This window comes from Syngnathus acus, chromosome 22 (assembly GCF_901709675.1).
Source record: "Syngnathus acus chromosome 22, fSynAcu1.2, whole genome shotgun sequence".
Taxonomy (NCBI): domain Eukaryota; kingdom Metazoa; phylum Chordata; class Actinopteri; order Syngnathiformes; family Syngnathidae; genus Syngnathus; species Syngnathus acus.
The window spans coordinates 9889685-9908552 of record NC_051106.1 but is presented as its reverse complement, the minus strand read 5'-3'; the positions used below and the strand labels follow the sequence as shown (position 1 = coordinate 9908552).

The window sequence follows — 18868 nt, the reverse complement described above, 5'->3', positions numbered from 1 at the left end:
TCTTGAGCTGATTTTGAACAAGTTTGTTTTTGACTTCCAGAGAGCAGCTGTATCAGCAGAGTACAGGGGCTGAATACAAATGCACACCACACTTGTCACATTGACTGTACGCATATTCACTTTTACATTCATTCCACTTCACAATTTTGTTGGTCCAGCACATAAAATATCAACAACAACAAAACACTCGAGTTCAAAAAAAGTTCTCAGGGTATATGAAGCCATATTAAGCCTGCAATCAACCTTCACTATTTCTCCTGTGTCTAGAAATGGCATACATGGATGTAAATGGATGTGTTCAGGATAGCATTGCTCCATGCATAATCTATGTTGTGCAAGAGCAAGCCATTAAACCACATTCTTGAGGCTTGGGAAATTGTTTTTTTTTTCTCTTTTTAGGCCAGCATGTAGAAGAAGAAGACAGTATGCGGGCTGATGAAGCCTGCGCTGTGCTTGCTTCTATCTTTAGCTCTGCAGCAGCTCGTGGAAGCCATTGTTGGGCATTTGCCATGTCATTTATCTCTGTGCTTGACACACATTAACTACTGATGGAAACAAACAACTGATTCAGAAGTCAAGTCATAGAGAGGCGCCTCCCTTAGGTGAGTAAATGCCATCTTTTTTGGAATAAATACTTGGTAGACTCGAGTTTAAAAACCACTTTTAAATAAATATGCCAATTTGAGATAAAAACAAAAAGTTTTCATCCCGTGTTGACTTCCTGGAACTGGAGTTTTCAATGCCACTGGCCTTATCTCAGCAGCAAAGTGCTTCAGTGCGACAGGCAGCCACCCGATTGTGCTTCTTGTCAGGGTTAATCAGAAAAGAAGAGGGAAGTTGACACATTTTTTTTGCTTGACATCTCAAAATATTTATTGGAGAACTGTGTGGGTCAAAATGATTCCCCCCCCCCTCCTCCTCCTCAACCTTGAAAAGTAAGTTAAAGCATTCTGTCAACAGCTGTCCATCAAGCACATGTTCCTAATGTATCCTGACAGACACAAATGCACCCACACACAAGCTCTAAATTGCTGTCTTGTAAATGTGTAACTGGAAGCTTCAAATATTTCAATACTGCGTGTGCCCGGAAAATGGCTAAAACAGAAAATAGAAGAACCAATTATTATTCCATACAATATAAATCATTATGATTAATAATCGAATTATATAACATATATAGTCAATCATAATTATAGTCATATAATTATTCCATTGCACAACAAACATATTCAGATGATGAACTGAACAAAGGCTTACTGTAGTTTCCTGTTGTGATTTTCTAAAGACATTGTTCCTCAAGTGCAGGTCAAAATATAGCGACAGATCTTATTAGATACATTAAATGGGACCTCGCAAAAAAGATTGGGAGAAAACAGAAGAAGTGATCCATCAATTTAATGTTCATTATTGGAGCCAAAAATACTAGCTCATTTTTAGAGAAGCTTGTAATTTCCCATTAAGATGCAGTCCTTCACACTACAAAGCCTAAGCGCCATATTTAATCTCTGACAGTCCCAGGCAATAGCAAGCAATAGCAAATCATCTCACAACACGGAGCTTATTTGATTGTGCAGATATGTGATATAGGGTGAACGTTGAGGCTTGAGCACAAGCATAACCGGCATGGCTGGCTGCATCATCACTGACTAGGATCACTGATATTTTCAGCAGTATATTTTCAAATGATTGGAAACAAGTTAGCAGAAGGACTCGCTGCAGATGTGACGAGACCGAGTTCTCTGGTCGGCTCAGGTGCTTGACGGGCTTCTATTATTACGGGTCAAACTAACTTGTGCCTTTTTCTCTATCAACCTGAGAGCTGGGCCCAGATGGCTGAAGAACTCCCAACACAGCCACTATTTGAAAGCATGCAAAGGAAACGTTAAGAATTTAGTGAAAAGATGGGCTCAAGATTGATAAAGGACTTGTTTGTTTCCTATACACTATGCATATTGTGAAAGCAGGAAGCGATGAGGAAACAGGGCCAATTATATTTTTAGCCTCAGCTCACAGAGAGTTGCCTAGTTGAGGCCAATGAAAAGCTGTTCCACATTTGCATGAGCTGATGTTTGGTAGTCTGACATAAAGTGTGTCATCTTTTAATTAGGTGCAGGAAAAAAAACTCCATTGGTTTATCAATGATGCTTTGATCAATAAAACAAAGTGTTTTTACATTCCAACAAAAGCCAGCTGCATACATTTTGATGTTTGACTGGAAATTCGAAAAGCCATTTCATTTAACCAGTAAATGAATATATATTATTATTATTATTATAATATAATAAAGATTGCTTGATTTTATTTTTCTACTGAAGAATTGTTTTGTCGGTCTGACTTACATAACTCAGAGAACAAACAAATATTTGACTATACCTCTCAAGCTAATGCTCGTCAGTCAAAAAGGTTGCGTAGGCAGAATGTAGTCATTGCTAATGTATGCACTCAACAGTACATATGCTCTTAATTATTCCCTTGCAACAAAGACGTGTAGACAAATAATTGATTGCTGGAATTAGACTCAGTCTCCTAGTATCTAGTCAGCGCTGGCACCTTGTGTAATTAGCAATGGACAAGCCTTGGGCTTTTAATGGGCTAACTATTGAGTAAACAATAAAGGTGGGGAGAAAATAAACCCACTATTATTTTGATCATCACACTTAAATCAAGGATATGTAAGATAAGGGGACACATTCAAAATTGCTACCTAGTGCAACTCATTATTTGACTTATTTGATATTATGGAAATACAGGATGCTGTATTATGATGAGTGGGAGTGCGTATAACCTATTGTCAAGAACATTTCTGAGGTTGTATGAAAGAAGTATTGGTGAATGCAGCCAGTCTAGACAAACTAAAACTGCCCTCAATTTTGGTCAGTGCACTTATTTATTGCACTGTTAAGTAAAGACTAGGTGGACAACGCACATAGAAAAATGTTGATGGCTGCTGAGGTAAACATGTTTTGAAAAAAGAAGCAGACAAAAAAAGCTGAATTGCTTTGATGCACGTCTTTGGCCTGCAGTAAATCAATCTCCAATGATAAAGGAAATGAATAATAAACGGAAAATTCCGAGACCGTGGATTTCCAAGGAGTGTTGCCTGGTTACAAAGAAATGTGTTGCTCATTTCCACTTTTCTTCCCAGTGAATATTATTGTTATCCCGACATGATTGGAGAGCCCGCAATCAATGATTATTTCTAAGATCGGTCAAATCACTGTCTGTACTAAAATACTGACAGGGACATGCTGTGCACAGGCTTGTCCATCCATATGTCCGTCCGTCCGTCCGTCCATATTTAAAGTGATTCTCCTTTATCATTATTAATTATTATTATGATTAAGTTTCTCTGAGGTCTCTCCCACATTGTTTTTCTTTCTGCCAGGCTCAGCCACAGGAACTAATATGTTTTGAGGGATGATGCGTGCCCCCCCCCTTCTCTCCGTTTTGACCTCCCGAAGCCATTTCCTCGCTGCTAAGTGGGCCGTCATCAAAGGATATTCAATTACTGAATCCTCTGAGCCAGCAGAGCAGTGGCAGTGAATGCTTTTGGCATTCTAAGTCAACTGGCAAGGAGAATTCTGCATCACAATAATCCTTTGCCCTGACAAGGTGATGAAGATAAAAACAAAAGTGGAAGTACGACACTATCTCAAAGGCCAGTCAATTAATGATGGACCATATGAGCTCCTTCGTGTTACAGAGACTGACTGACTGAAGCATAATAAAGCATCCATTTCATTTCAAGAGCCTTTTGTACATACTCTGATTTGAATGTTAATACTTGTACTAACTACCATTACTTCCTATTTATGTAAATGAGTGTAATCAAGCATGCACTGCAGATGAATACATACTCGCTCATTATTCTAAAGCTGATTTATAAGCAATTCTAAAGAACAAGCTAGTAGTTGGAAAATGAGGAACAAATTCCATTTCAACCAGGAAAATCTCCGTTTAAAGAATCCCCAAATAGTGCAGTTGTGACCGTTGCAGCCTTTAAAGCTCTTGTACAAAGCCTGCAAGATTGCTACCTGTTGATATGATCAAAGAGTGCAATACCTACATTTACTGCCTTCCATGCCATCGTTTAGGGCTCCGCTATCAAAATCGTGGCGCGGGGGCCACTCGTAGGCCGCATCATGACGTCACAGTTGAATGTTTTGGGCCATCATGGCACAGGCTCCGCTTTTAACGAAATGGAATTCACTCACTAGCGGTGGCCACTCCAATTATTTGAAATATTTGGAACATAATAGACAACAAATAATTTTGCCCAAAATCTTAGGATGTTCACAGTACATCAAATGATTTGACATCATTATTCTGGATTCATTTGAATTCATTTGATTTACCCTGATTTGTTTCCTCACAGGTAAATACTGGTGGTTAGCTCGAAAAACAACATTAACAAACCCTGTGACTCTCTGATTAATTAATGGGGGGAAAAAAAAAAAATAAATCACATATGCCACTTTATTTGCAGCCTGCGACAAAAATAGTGGTGGCTATCAGATGAGAAACACAACAGGACCAACTGCCTCGGCAATTGTCGCAAGATTGAGAAACAACACCTTTGATTAAAGAGCTGACACTCAGTATCATATGAGGCGGGGGGGAAAAAAAACAGGACAAATTGAAATAGCTCACTGGTTGTGCGCACATTTTCACAGGACCACTTGGACGAGCAAAGCATTCTTGATGACGCGAAAACTGAAATTTAACTGCAACTGAACTTTTTCTATGGTTCCATCTGCCGTGTTGACAGTTTTGGGACAAGTTTAATAATAGAGATTGAGGTTGGCATTCATAGAATTTAGCATCCACACATTTTCTCAAAGCTCAGAAAGATGAGGCACAAAAGTGCAGCACATATGAGTCCCTGTGACAGTTTTATAAAGCACTTTTTACATAATCTGCAAAAAATTGCAGGGATTGTTTGACTGTCGCGTTTGAGTGATTTCAAACAACTTAATGTTCCTGGGTCATTTCTAAAGTAAAAGGAAGTTTTCTACATTTTCAATAGAGCTCTTGTCTTCAAATCCCAGCTCCTATGAAAATATGTCTGCAGAGGGAACAAAGCATCTCTGTATTGTTGAAAGAAATTGGCGGCATAGCTATTTTCATAACAGCGAGTCCTATTTACTTCTGCTGCAGAATTTTGGCCTTTAAATGCCATTTTGCACTCCACCATCCAACTAGTTAGGTCATTGAGATTATTGTATTGTATTTTATTGACACTATAACAGCATGTCCACCAGAAGAACCGCATTCCCTTTTACTGATTTTGTGTATTGATGTTGTATGCTGGCAATATATAAATGAAAAGCAATATATCAATATTTCATCTCACCAAAATATGAATGCGTCCTTCCTTAACACCATTCTTCCTCACACACAAAAAAGACCATGCGTGTGGCATTTATGAAATACAAATCAAAGTATTAAGACAGGCTATCATGTTTGGGGGAGCTAATTAGACAGTGGCTTTGACAAAATCACAGCGGTAAATTGATTTGAGCTTAAAAATAAATGACAATGTGGGACAATCAGTCCACTGAGGGTTCCACTTGACTCCACAATGTGACATGGAAAGATCTGATCCATTTTGCATTTTCCATTGTGGATGATGTTGCTGTTGTAAGAGAGCATCTTTTGTTTAGCATATCAAATGTGTTCTTCCCTTCAGGCAGGACTGTTTCTTGGCAAACAAAAGGAGTAATAAAACATGTCAGCTAAACACAGCACCCACACACACCTCGAGTCAGCTAGTCCCCAAATACCTATTTTCTTCTGTTCTAATAATAAAGACTATCGACAGAGCTTGTGTTTGTCTTTATAGCATCCATGAGACTGAAGGGGATGCCATTTTTGAAGGTATTTTAAAAAAAATGTTCACTCATACCAGTAATGTATCACCAGTGAGTTTCTTACATGTTAGGTAAAAAAAAACAGGTACATTCAGTTCCTATTCAAAGCTGCAAAAGCACTCCACTGTGCTGGGAAGATCTCATTTGAGCATTGGAAATAGAGACACGCTAATAGATTGATTCACAAATAACTCTGGTTCTGATGCAACATGTTATAAAAGAATGTAATGGGATCCAAGTGAGAGTAATGAAATGGTAAGGTCAAAATAAATTGAGAGCTTTTTTTTTTTCAAGATGCATATTGAGAATGTTGAATTAACGGGCCTTTTATCTACTTTTGACGAGCTTTGATTAAAGCAGCTTGTCAAAGCTGATACAATTTAAACAAAATGTTTTCTAATGAATCAAAAGTATACAAGTGCCGACCTGAATATAAATGAGATCTAAAAATGAATGTTTAAGCTGGAACAGCTGGAAGCCACCAATTCAGCTGAAATGTGTTTAAGATTTGCTACAGCACAGACCACACATGGCCAGTGTGATCACACATTCCCATCAGACCAATTAACAGTCTTGAAGCTTGTGATTTCATTTCAGCCAATTACTCTGCGGTTAGCAAATTCGCTTAGCCAAAGTAAAGCTGTCAAAATCTGACCCCGGTTTTCACTCGTGGTTTCGCCTTTGCCTAAGCATCTTGTCACAATTTGCTTGTATTGTGTAACTGGTAGTAATGACTCGGATCTGATTCCCAAAGACACCGACAAACCCGGCAAAAATAAAATAAAAAAAATAATTTATCTATGCAGCTAAAGTTTTCTTGCAAATAGTCAGGTCAGTACACCAATTCCATAATGGCATTTTGTGTCATAACCCTAACTCTTCCAAATGCTAGTACACAATTATATAACTTCAATGGTTCGTGGCTCTCTCGCCACGTTGGGGCTGAGTATAATTGGCAGTATTCTGTGAAGGTCACAATTGGCGCTCACTTTTTTTGCAATTAACCCAGTTTCTTTGCGAGGCTGCAATCTGTGGGGAAGCAATTAAAATCAGTTCTCCTCCCCACTGAGAAAAGTTGGATGGATAAAAAGTAGACATTTGTTTGATACATGCTATGCAAGCATCTAAATGAAGCAAAAAAACAAAAAGTCCATACAAATATTTGCAAAATCTCAAATATAAAAACATTGCCAAATATAAATGCTCCAGGTTTCTTCAGACTCCAAGAAAATGAATGCTGGAGCACTAAAGTGCAAATGTGAACATAAACTTCTGTTACAGGCTCATTCTTCAAATGGCACTGCAGCTGAGATCTCGCCTCTTACCGAATAGTTGAAGAAAATAAAAGGATTTTCTGCCAAACACGGAATAAATCAACTGAGCATTATTGCAAATAATAAATACAACATTGACCTTAGTTTTGGGCAACACTTCAAGCCATCTGTGGCCTCCTGAAGCATACTTTTTATTCAATCTCATGGCGTCTGAGGGATGGGGTGGATCAAACCATTTTTGAGGCAAACCGTGAGCATGATACTGTACTTTAGTTGATAAAACAAGATTTGTATGGTTTTAAACACAACAAACAAAACCTTGAAGATACTGTAAATACAGAATATACGTGTATAGTATATAGTCAGCCTGTCTGACTGACTGACTGTATGTATGCAGTATGCACTGACCTTGAATTCCCACTGTGGACAGAAAACAAGTCTCTGTGTGCTGAAGAAGAAGAAGAAGTAAAGCACCTCTTCAGTTCACCCTCAAACCTGTAAGAAAACATGGAGGAGAGAAGCAGAGAATGAGAAGTGGTCACAGTGTCACATGCAATCCTCGTCCTTTAAGAGGGAATGCGGGATATGGATGCTCAACCCCTGGTACTTGGATTCCTTTTCACCGCTAGCGTTATGTTGAAATACTGTAGTCAGGTTTGTGGATGAAGTTATCATTCGAAAGGAAATCTACAGTAACAACTAGAAAGAAGGCAAAATGGGAAAACACACAGAGTTAGTCTGTTGATGTTGATGGAAAGGAAGTCCAGTTTGGTGCACGTTCCATTAAGAATAAAGATGCCACTGCACTTATATAAATACAATTCCAAACCCACAACAACTGGGAGCATGCATGTATTATTATTAATTATTATTGCTCAATTGTTACAGCAACACGTTTGCACATTGTATGCCTTCATTTTGTTGTTTAATACTAATGAGCATTGTCATTAGTGAAGCAGTTTCCCAGCAAATGAGCCAGAATTTAATTGATGCTACATGAGCGGAAAGTAAATATGCCTCGTGTCGACATCGCAAGTTCCTTGGAGTCGCTCCAAGTGACAATACTCAGCTCTTGGCCAGGGACGGCACTACACCGGCCTTGCTCTTGGCGCTCAAGAGTCTGAGAGTGCCCATGCAGACCCCTTTGAGAGCTGCAGTACCCCAGCACAATGATAACTGCTAACCAGCAGCCTAAAGGTGAGGATGCTTCACATTGCAAACGGCTCCTCCATTGTAGCGCATTGCGTATATTGGTTGCAGTGTAATTCCTACATGAACGTGTCTGCTGCATCGGGAGCGTAATCCTCCGACTACAAGGCTTTACAAATAAAGGGATGTGTTAATTGGCAGAACAAATAATGACGTGTTAGATGAAGGTGGCATTAACTCGTTAACGCTCTGATTTTCCTACAATTACAATATTATACTCTTTACAACCGGAACAGTAGTTCTTTACGTGAAGATATGGCGCTAAGTACTTTCTTTCGGATCAAAAGATTGACGATTAGAAACCTGCCGCAGACAAAATGAGCAGAGGAGAGAAAAAAAAAAATCAGGATACAATATATGACCAAATTATGAAAATAGGGCATGGTTGTTGGAGTGCTACCCGTTTCCTTGTGACTAATGAATAGGAAACCTTGAGCAAGTCAACTCCCGGAGACCTCTTACATCTCTCCCGCTCTGTCTATACGATACTGGTTTACATGCAAATTGTAAAGTGAATGAACTAATTAAAAATCCTCTAAAGGCATAATTATGTTTTAGTGGTACACTTTTTCATCTAAGTGGTGGATTGGATCTCATTATCTTGTGTCTAATATTCTGAGTCTGTCTGATACGATTCAGCAGACTTTTTTTGTTTTGTTACTTCAGCTTGAACTGGGGGTTGCATGGCTTCAGATTTCTTTCACTTTATCAATCTTATTACACAGGTCCAATGTACAAAGAGCATTAAATAACACAAAAGGTGTGGGGGGGAAAAAAAAAACTGAAAAATTAGCAAAGCTCTGGTAACAGGCTGTTAATTCTAAGGCGCCATATTTGAAATCCACACTAATTTATTAAAGCTTTGCATTCAGATATAGAAAACGATTGAAAGAAATTAAGGCGAGTGAATAATTTCACTCAGTTCATGAGATGCTCCAAAACCTCACTGCGGCCATAAATTGACCCAAGTATGTCCAACCTTACTTTGAAGCAGGTTTTAGCGGAATACGATAAGTGAAGGCAGCAATTTGGCTTACTTGTCTTTTTGGTCAGGTGCCTGCAGTGTACATGGCACAAGTACTCGCAAGCGTCACTTGGAGAGCTGTAGCAATTATTGCATGACACCACCATCCATTGCTGTTCTCCCACAAATTCATAATTTATGACACATCCTTGTTTTTGCCTCCAGGGACCTGAATGCTATTATCCTACTCAAGAGAAATCTGATTCGGCAGCCACGATCTCAGTGGCTTCTTTGAAGGCCGCTTTCTTCAAGTGCTCTTCTACACTTGCTTGAATGCATCAAACTGCATCAGCTGACAATCGGTGAGTTGGGGCATCACCGACTATCTTTTCACCTAAGATGGCAACTGTGAAGTTTTGACAGAAAACTTGGGAAATAAGCAATGTGCTAAGGTATTTTTTGAAACTGAAACTCATATGACCAAACACTCTCGGCAGCTATTCTTTTCAATCGTTCATAAGACTTGACAATTTATTGTAGATCGAGGAAGCTGTTATTGTTGATACCCAACACTCCTAATTATGCTTCCATTTTCTTCTTTTCTTCTTTCTCTTTCACCAGAAATTGCTGCTGACCAACTCAATAATGGGAACAAGCCGTATAGTCACTAGATGGCTGGACATACTTTAGACTGAATAATAAGATGCTCATTAAAGGAGCTCTATTATAAAGGGCGGGGGGGGGGGGGGGGGGGGGTTGTCAAAAATGAACTTGCCCATTATTTTAGGAATAATAATAAAGTTTTAGGAGTTACTGCATATTACCTTGACTGCCTTGAGGCTTTCAGTTAGCACCTTAGTACCTCAAAGGTTAATTGCATACGAGTCACTGAATTAGACAAAGTAAGAACTCATTATCTCACCATGCAAGAAAATTATCACTGACAGACTATTCAGTATTTGCTTTGTTCAGCCGCTACTTTAGTATATACTTTAGGATTAGATTCAAGTATGAATTGTGTTTTCAAAGGCAGCAAATGTTGCCTTCTCGGTAGGGCTCGTTTAGAATGACCTTGCGACCTGAAAACTCACTCATACTGTTGCCTAGCTTCTGCCAAACATTTTGTGCACTTTTGTGACCTTGAATAATATACTGCCTACGAAAACACTTTTCAATTGTTGTACCAAATCAAAAAGTGGTTCATCTATAGACTAAAAACAAACAGACTCAAACATATGTGAAGTGGCATATACGGCTAAGCCACCTAAACAAAGCATACAACTGAATTCTATTTGCGTATCACTACACTGAAGGAAGGGACATGGAATGCATTCTTGGAAAATAAAGTCAAGCCACATGACCTGTGGTAATGTTCATTCAACCACTGCTCGCTGTGGCAACTAAATGGAAAAGTCCCAGCATGCATTCAAAACAACACAAACAACATGATGGAAGTCGCCACTGAACACACAGAAAGAAAGCCAAATCTATTCCTCCACTTTTATTCCCATTTGCCACGGAATTGTTCTACTGCAGCATCACAATATAAACAATGAATTTGCTGTTGTACAGATTCTCATTTTTATCACAGAGCAGCTGCAACACAAGTAGCGTTGAGGGCACGATGAACATGTTTAATATTTAAAAATTTCGGCCTCAACTCATTTCAAATACTATTATAGGGAAAATGCATTTGTATCACACGTTAGACAGGAGGACAATCTTATAAGATATTCGGGCCGTTGATGCTCTTGGTCAGGAAGGCGTAAAAATCAGGACAAATACAGTCTAATTATCTTTATATGTATTTATGTGCCTAAGGCAAAGTTTCACATGCCAGTGATCATATGTTCAGAGGATCATAATGTACAGTGTATAGAGATTTGTTCCCTTTGCTAAACTATTACACCAGTGTTTCTTAGATTGTATTACCGTTTTGGGCGACCTAATGGTAAGCTCCAAAATTGCTTTAAGACATTGGGTCATTCCCGACAGTTTGCAATCTGTTTTACAAAAGGTGCAGCAAGTGAATGTTTTTAAATGAACACATTAAGTGTGAGCTGAGGTCCCCTTTTGAGTGAATTATCTTGCATTGAAATCATGCTCTCTATTCTCCACATACTGGAGACATGCTAATCTTTCAATTACACCACCAAACCAGCGCTAACATGCACTTTGGTAATGATGTATGATGAGTTTAATGTGATTCTCATGTTCTTGCCAAAAAGATACAAAACCATTTGGATCATGCATACCACACCTTGTGGAAGTGCATAGAGAGCCAATGGCTGCAATCATGTGCTAATGGCTTAATGGATGTTTTTTTCCACATGCCTAAGCAGAAAGGTGTTGACGCGTCACGTCACGGGTGCAAAGCAGAAAGCACTTCAAAACCACTGCTGGCTCACGAGGTAGAGCCAGTACAACGATCGAAGGGTCGGTCAATCAATTGTCCACTGTCCAAGTCTCCTTGGGCAAGACACTCTGAATTGCCGCTCCAAAGAGTTCAAAACCAAAATCAATTCATTTGGATTTAAGAGATATTTCTTTTTGTTTCTATTCACAAATGGATATAAGATCCATACCATCTGTTGTGGCTTTTTCACATAGCACCCCCCCAATCATACTTACACGACAAAGTGTAACAACACCATATTGGCTTGCTGTCACTCTCCACGTGAGGTTTAAGTCATGTGTCTAGCTCTCCTTATTAAGCTAATTCAAGGCTTTACCCAATGACAGGCTGTAAATCCAAAGCTTAAGAACACTATGCAGTAGACTCGGAGAATGAGGTGAATCTTCTTTGTGATGCCTCAAAAAAAGGATTGCCACAGCCCTCAATAAGGCACTATTCAAAATTGCTGTTTTCAGATATTTTGATAGATAGATAGATAGATAGATAGATAGATAGATAGATAGATAGATAGATAGATAGATAGATAGATAGATAGATAGATAGATAGATAGATAGATAGATAGATAGATAGATAGATAGATAGATAGATAGATAGATAGATAGATAGATAGATAGATAGATTATGGACTTCTTGTGTTTCATCTATTATTTAAACCACAGAGCCAGAAATAGAGCTATTTGAAGATGCTGTACGGTTTGTTTGAGCTGATAACAGCAAAAAACAACATCAAAACACACCTTTGCAAATATGAGTCTGACGCTTTGCTCATAGAATAAACCCAATCAGAGAAGCACTGAATCCAAGCAATGAGCAGCACACACTTTGTTAGTAGGTCTGACTCACATGTTACACAATCATCACCCAGTGACACTCTTAGCTTACAAGCTCATCCTATTGTTGCACAAGCAAACATTTCTATAATCCCGTATCACCAACTATGGGACTCCGAATCCTTGACTTGACCTTTACAGTGGAAAGCAAGTACTGTATTTTCTCTTCTGATTCACATTCCACAAGCACATGAGATCAGTGACGGATTAAACATACACCAACGATCTCTGGTAGAGGCAATGCCAAGCAACAGATTCCTGGCCAGCGATGTGTGTATCCCTCAAGGCTCAACTATTTCAAACATCATTTTTTTAAACTTCAATTTGACATATGTTGATGCCAAGAGAGCGACCAGAAACAAGCCAGGCTGTATACAGCAGCCAGAGTAAAAAAAAAAAAAAAAAGATCACATCTCCTATTCACTCATAAATGAACCCTCCATTCTGGCTGCATGTAGTATAATATTTTTTTTGGACATATCTAATAAGAACTTTTAATGTTCATGAATGAGATGATTATCTGTCCTGCAAGAGATTTATGTATGTATTATTATTACCTATGACATTGCGCAATTTGTTCCAAGTCTGTGCTTGCAAATATTTTTCTCATCAAAATGAATGGAAATTTGCATAGTGGACGCAGCCAGAGCAACGACACATTCCATTGCTTCCTAATAGCACAATCACTTGCACATTTCTTTTTCTTGGAAGCCACACTGAGGTCTAATTAGAACTGTATAAAAACAACAACAACAACGTTTTGTAAAGATCATATCTGTATATGAAATATGTGATGCACAGCGGTTCACGCTGTGTGAGAGAAAACACAAGAGTGCATTCCGTGTAGATTCTGAAACATGGTTTGGGATCCGAGGCGATATTTATCTGAAAATGTTGTTCAGAAACGGATTTGCTTGCCATAGGGATTCCACTGCCCTCAATTTAGCCTTGAGGTATGATTTGGTCTGAACCATGCCTATATCTCAAAACATTCACATTAAATCACCTTTCCCCATTTAAAATAATGGAAATGTAATTAATCTGTTCCCCTAAAACACCCAAAATGTGTTGTTGTTTTTTGCACAGGAAAGAAATGCACCATAAAAAGTCAATAAGGGGGAAAAAAAGACATCATAATGCATTTCTCATCATGATGGCGCATCTTGAGGCTTTTAATTGACTATATACAGGTATAGTTTGTAAAAAGAAGCAAGATCCTCTTTTGCAAAAGAAGCTTTTATCTCTTTCATCAAGTTGCAATCACTTAGAGGCTTCTTTAGGATCTCATAGTAGTGAAACGTTAAGCGAAGGCAGTCAACTATTTCTTGAGACCTTGTTAAATGTTAGCTGTCACGTGATTTATTTTAGAGAGTAGAAAAGTTTTAAAACTTTGCGGCAGGAAAATCAGGATTCAATTAATGTGTCATCTTCTGATTGACGTCGACTGTAAACCGTACTTTCGGACAAGAGCCAAGCTGGAGCCATAAGGGTTATATATTCCGACAGCTAACCATTTTACTCTGCTTTCAATCACTTTATGATGAAAAGCTTCCAGTCAATTCAAAACTTGAGTAAAATGTCGCTGACACTCAGTGTCAAAACCTGAGCCAATCCTCATAAAAAAATTAATTTGCTTTCAAAGAATGAGAGCGGGTTATGATCCATTGCCCTTATTAATGAGTAATGAGATGATGTTAATTTGGCACAGTCAAATCAGTAAGGCTTCTCCATTCTTTTGGGTACATGTTTTCCCAATCCACAAAAGCTTGATTATTTATAAGTGCTTGTATGTGGGCTACAATAACCAAGCGACTGTTGCTTGGCATGCCGGGAGACTGGACAGATGACAGTTGTCAAGCAAGTGGCGCTTTGAAACGTGGCTGGGGCTTTTATTTATTGAGCCATATGCAGCATTGAGCAAGTCAATATATTTTTTTTTATCGCATGGACACCAACACAATCCACTTTATTCCACCTAATGTAAATGCCACAAACACCGGAATCCTGAATTGCAGCAAACCAGCGTGTCGTGGAGAACTGCAATGGGAGCGGATAAAGTTACATGCATGTCCCTTGTATACTTACTGGCCTAATTAAAGTGAAAGAACCTAGCAGCAGTTTCCGTATGCATTGGAACGGGAGCTCACGCACCTCGACAAATGGAGGTGCGGAGGTGGAAAATCAATAGGAAACGAGAATGTGGAGAATGCAGACTTCTGAAGAGGCACAGACATTTGATACCTGTAAAATCAATAAGTCAATCACTGAGTCCCTTCATGGCTAAAAGGAGCTGTGCTTTCATTGAGATTTCTACTGTAATCTTCATGACTATGGTCTCGTCTAGTCTAGTCGGGGGCGTGACTATCTATGCAAATATAGCCAATGATGTTTTCTGTGTCCAGTAAAGATGTATGAATTCATGACCAGACAGGGGAAAAAACTGTGCACGTTGATCACAGACTTGCGCTGATCTCACAAAAATCCTTTTACTGACTGATCTTATGAATGTATTATTTGAAATACTGTAGACTTCATTTCTCCTAAACCTCAATTCCACACAATTGTAAGGGATATTTTTTGGTATGACCTTTTTTTCTGCAGCAATTTTCTTTGAAGCGTTGTGCCTCCAGTCTACTTTTGCCACTTATTGAGCAGCACTAATAGAAAAGACAATATTTTGTCTGGCAAGAAGCCATCCATCCATCCAGTTAAAGTAATGGCTCTGAGGGGACGTGCTCTTCAACTGACATATTTATGGCGTTGAGGGAAATATGCTCTGTAAAGTTTACTACGAGACAAATTTATGATGATGTGGATGTTTTTCATCATTACACAAGCCATTATCTCCTAATAGAAAGCACTTTGAAACCTATCGATGCCTAAATACTCTCACCATTTCCAACAAATACAGTGAAAAGTTTGACAGCCGTGCAACTGAGAACTAAACTAACGCTTATAGGTGTCATCAAACAGAAGTCGAACTAAATTCCATTTGGTAAAGTATAGACATGATGTTGCACTTGTGTTTTCCTAACAATGTTATAGTTCTTGTTTGAATATTTCCCTCCCATGTGAATTTTCATCCAATATCTCAACTGCTCCTTCTATCTGACTGTGACTCAGCCACCCCCAAAGAAAGCGCAGCGGGAGACGTCTTCAAAAACGACTTTTCAAGCTGCACTTTTGTTAAAGGTTGTCAGAACTTTGTGATGAGCACTATGCATGGCTGTCTGCTCTAGATTGTTGCATGCCAAAGGAGACAAAAGAAAAGAAAAGAAAAAGCCATTCAGCGCAAGAGGTTTGTGCCTCGCGCCCCAGCATGCTCACTCATTTAGCCCGCAGCAAGCTCCCTGTTTGACCCGATAACTATTGCTCATAATAGCACCTGACAAGTGGCCCTTCTAACAAGAGGCTGGAATTGCGTGTTTTACTAACTTCATTGTATTCAGCAGAAAATTAAAGGCGCCACAGCAACTTTTTGACAGGTAACCTTCCAGCACTTTGGATAAAAAAAGTTTGTGTCTATTGAAGTTAGCAAAAGTAAGCAAAAGCACTGATTAATATGTTCAAGTTATTCAGGGTATCAGGAATTAGCCCTCTACCTGAATTCTTAAATTGTATGTCACATTTTGTACCTAAATTGTATTTTTATCTATTTTTTGTCATAGTTTATAATCTTTGATGTCCTTTTCTCAGGTTTGCTTTTATCATTTTAAATTGAGATTTTTCTTTTGGTCATGATGGTGACACTTAAGTTACTTTGCTGTTGACTTGAGCATGGATGGAGAGCATTCTTCCATCAAGCATTTGTAACAATGCAGCTCTACTTTAAAAAGCCTGGCATGATTCGGCTCCACAGGGGCTGCATCCATTTCAGGTGCCCCTGACCTACTCAGAGGTCAAGTGGGCCCCCAACAGAGCCCAGGGCTACAAACTGCAGGCGGAATATTGTCAAACATGGAGGACATCTGTGCAGAGAAATAAGAGAACCTTCTGGACCTGAAGAAATTGCACATTCCCAAACTTTAAAAAGGTGCTACTTTATAAAGGACACAAATGTACTGACAGACACCATGAAATTAAAAATTAGATTGCCGGTTTTTTTTTTTCCATACCACAGGCTACCTTGATATATAGGAACCAAAATAACGCTTTCGTGTGTGTGTCTAATATCCATATGTCCACAATCCATTATCCATATCCATCGTTACGTGCCAAGTGTATTGACACAGAGAAAGACATTGCAATGCATATGCAAAATAAACAATGAAAGACAAAGCGCAACATCAACAGCTGCGCTTTTGCCCTATAACAGCTTTGATCTCATAAACAAACAACATTAGCATAAATTGGAATGTACCAATATTCTTGGGTTTATCTACACTGCAACAAAAACTCACAGTCCAGATTAATGCATGGAATTCTGGCTTGCCACTTTTAAATGGTGTGCTTTTGTATTTCCAATATCGCCGCCCCCGTTCCATTAAAGCAGCCATTCCTAATCTTTTCCGTGTTTTGCATATGTAAAAACACATTGAATGTTTTAGTATTTTTTTTGTTTTTGTTTAAAGATGTCAGATATCTAATCTGATTTGAATACATTTGAATAAAACTTTAATTTATACTTAATTTGAAACATATTTAAATGTCCTAGTTCCTCCATACAATGTTGTTTTCCACTGACTCTCAAACTCCCATCAAGCTAAATTTCACTTGTCAATTGTGGGGAAAAAAAGCTCACTTAGAGGCATGTTTTCATAAATAAACAGCTAATGTAATATTTATTTGTTCCATTTTCTACTTGATGGAGGCCAGACTATCCAGAGATTTGTATACAAGCAATTAAAGATCATTTTCCACAAGTAGCCTTTAATCTTGTTCTCATTTTTATTTTATGATGGAAGTTTTCCCACCACTAAAAAAAAAAAAGATAATCAAACACATTTGCAAATATAAATCACCTGTATGATTTAATTTGCTATAAGGTATTAAAAAAAAAAAAAAATCAAGTAATTGTAGGGGTGATTTTTTCTCAAGCAATGAGGCGGTGTTGATAATGCTGTCTGCACATTGATGATATCAGGTGGATTCTTCCTTCCTCCAAAGTAATATTTCTGTTTCTTACACGTCTAAAAATATCCAATCAAACTAGCTGTGGATTTGTAACATCTTTATGCAGAATTGAAAGGTGAGAGAATGGAGCTATTCTCAAACGAGGAGTAAGCCCACATGGATTGCACCTGCTCATTAAACTCAATGGTGCATATGGAGTTTTTCTTATTGTCAGGCATCAGGTATCACATAAAAGGCAGTGCTCTCACCCGCTGGATCTCACTAACATTCTGCCATACTGACAGTGTTGTCTCCAAAAGTCTCCAGGCTGGAATAATGACTGCAACTTTGCGGATGACAGAGGCTCGACAAATTGTTTCGTCTTAACGGTGTTCCGAGGGTTTTTGAGGGCAACCTGCAGCCCCCCCAAGCGCTGCACTACAATTCTTTTTTTTTTGTAAGGATAAAAAATGTTTTAAGCACACCCATCTGTTGACATGATAAAGTTTCACCGTTTTTTGTCACAAGGACTTTCAAATGTACCTGTACCTCTGCTTGAGCTGTACCAATATGCTTTGTCCATTGTTTTTTTTTTTCTCGTTAGCACACACAGAAGCGGGGGAAACACATCCAGCACAATAAAAGAGATGATACCATTATTCTCGTCTTATTTGTTTTATTTTGCAATAAACTCCATCTCCTATCGAGCACTGTGTTCAATTTTATCGAGCACCGGCTTGTGCTATTCATGTCCTTATAAAGCAATACGATGTGCGTCACGCGCCTTCAAGAGCTTTTATGTCATAACATTGGGAGTGTTGCTCATAAACTTTATGACTGAAATATCCTGGGCCCATGAGGGGAGGGGAGCAAGTGAATTTACATTACTATCCAAAGCAAGTCTCAAATAAATTAAAAATAAGAAACATTTTTGTGGAAAAGGCTAGACACTAGAGGGTGATTAGCCTTTATATTATGGCAGAATGTCACTCTTGTCAAAAGACTAAAATGATCCATTCATGTCCCAAGAAAAAATTCCATGTGACAGATTAGTGGTCATTGCTTGGGCTTCTGGCAGATGTCACGGCGACCGGCATGAAATACAGTGCATCACCAATCTTGCCATCATGTTGTCATCCATAATGTCTGGCTTTGCTGCAGCCTTGAAAAAAAACTCCTTTGATCATATTTGGTGAATTCATTGAAAATGCAAACTATGGAACTGCACTAAGGACAATGTCACATCAGACAC

General features: G+C 38.7%; 1 protein-coding gene across 1 annotated transcript in view; it reads right to left on the bottom strand.

Annotated features, from left to right (window-relative positions):
* Positions 1–18868, bottom strand: part of LOC119116314 (leucine-rich repeat and fibronectin type-III domain-containing protein 2) — a 51050-nt gene that overhangs the window by 20128 nt on the left and 12054 nt on the right. Inside the window, exon 2 of the mRNA XM_037241611.1 lies at positions 7553–7639. The gene's annotated coding sequence lies outside the window, so the exon portion shown is untranslated. The remainder of the gene's footprint in view (positions 1–7552; positions 7640–18868) is intronic.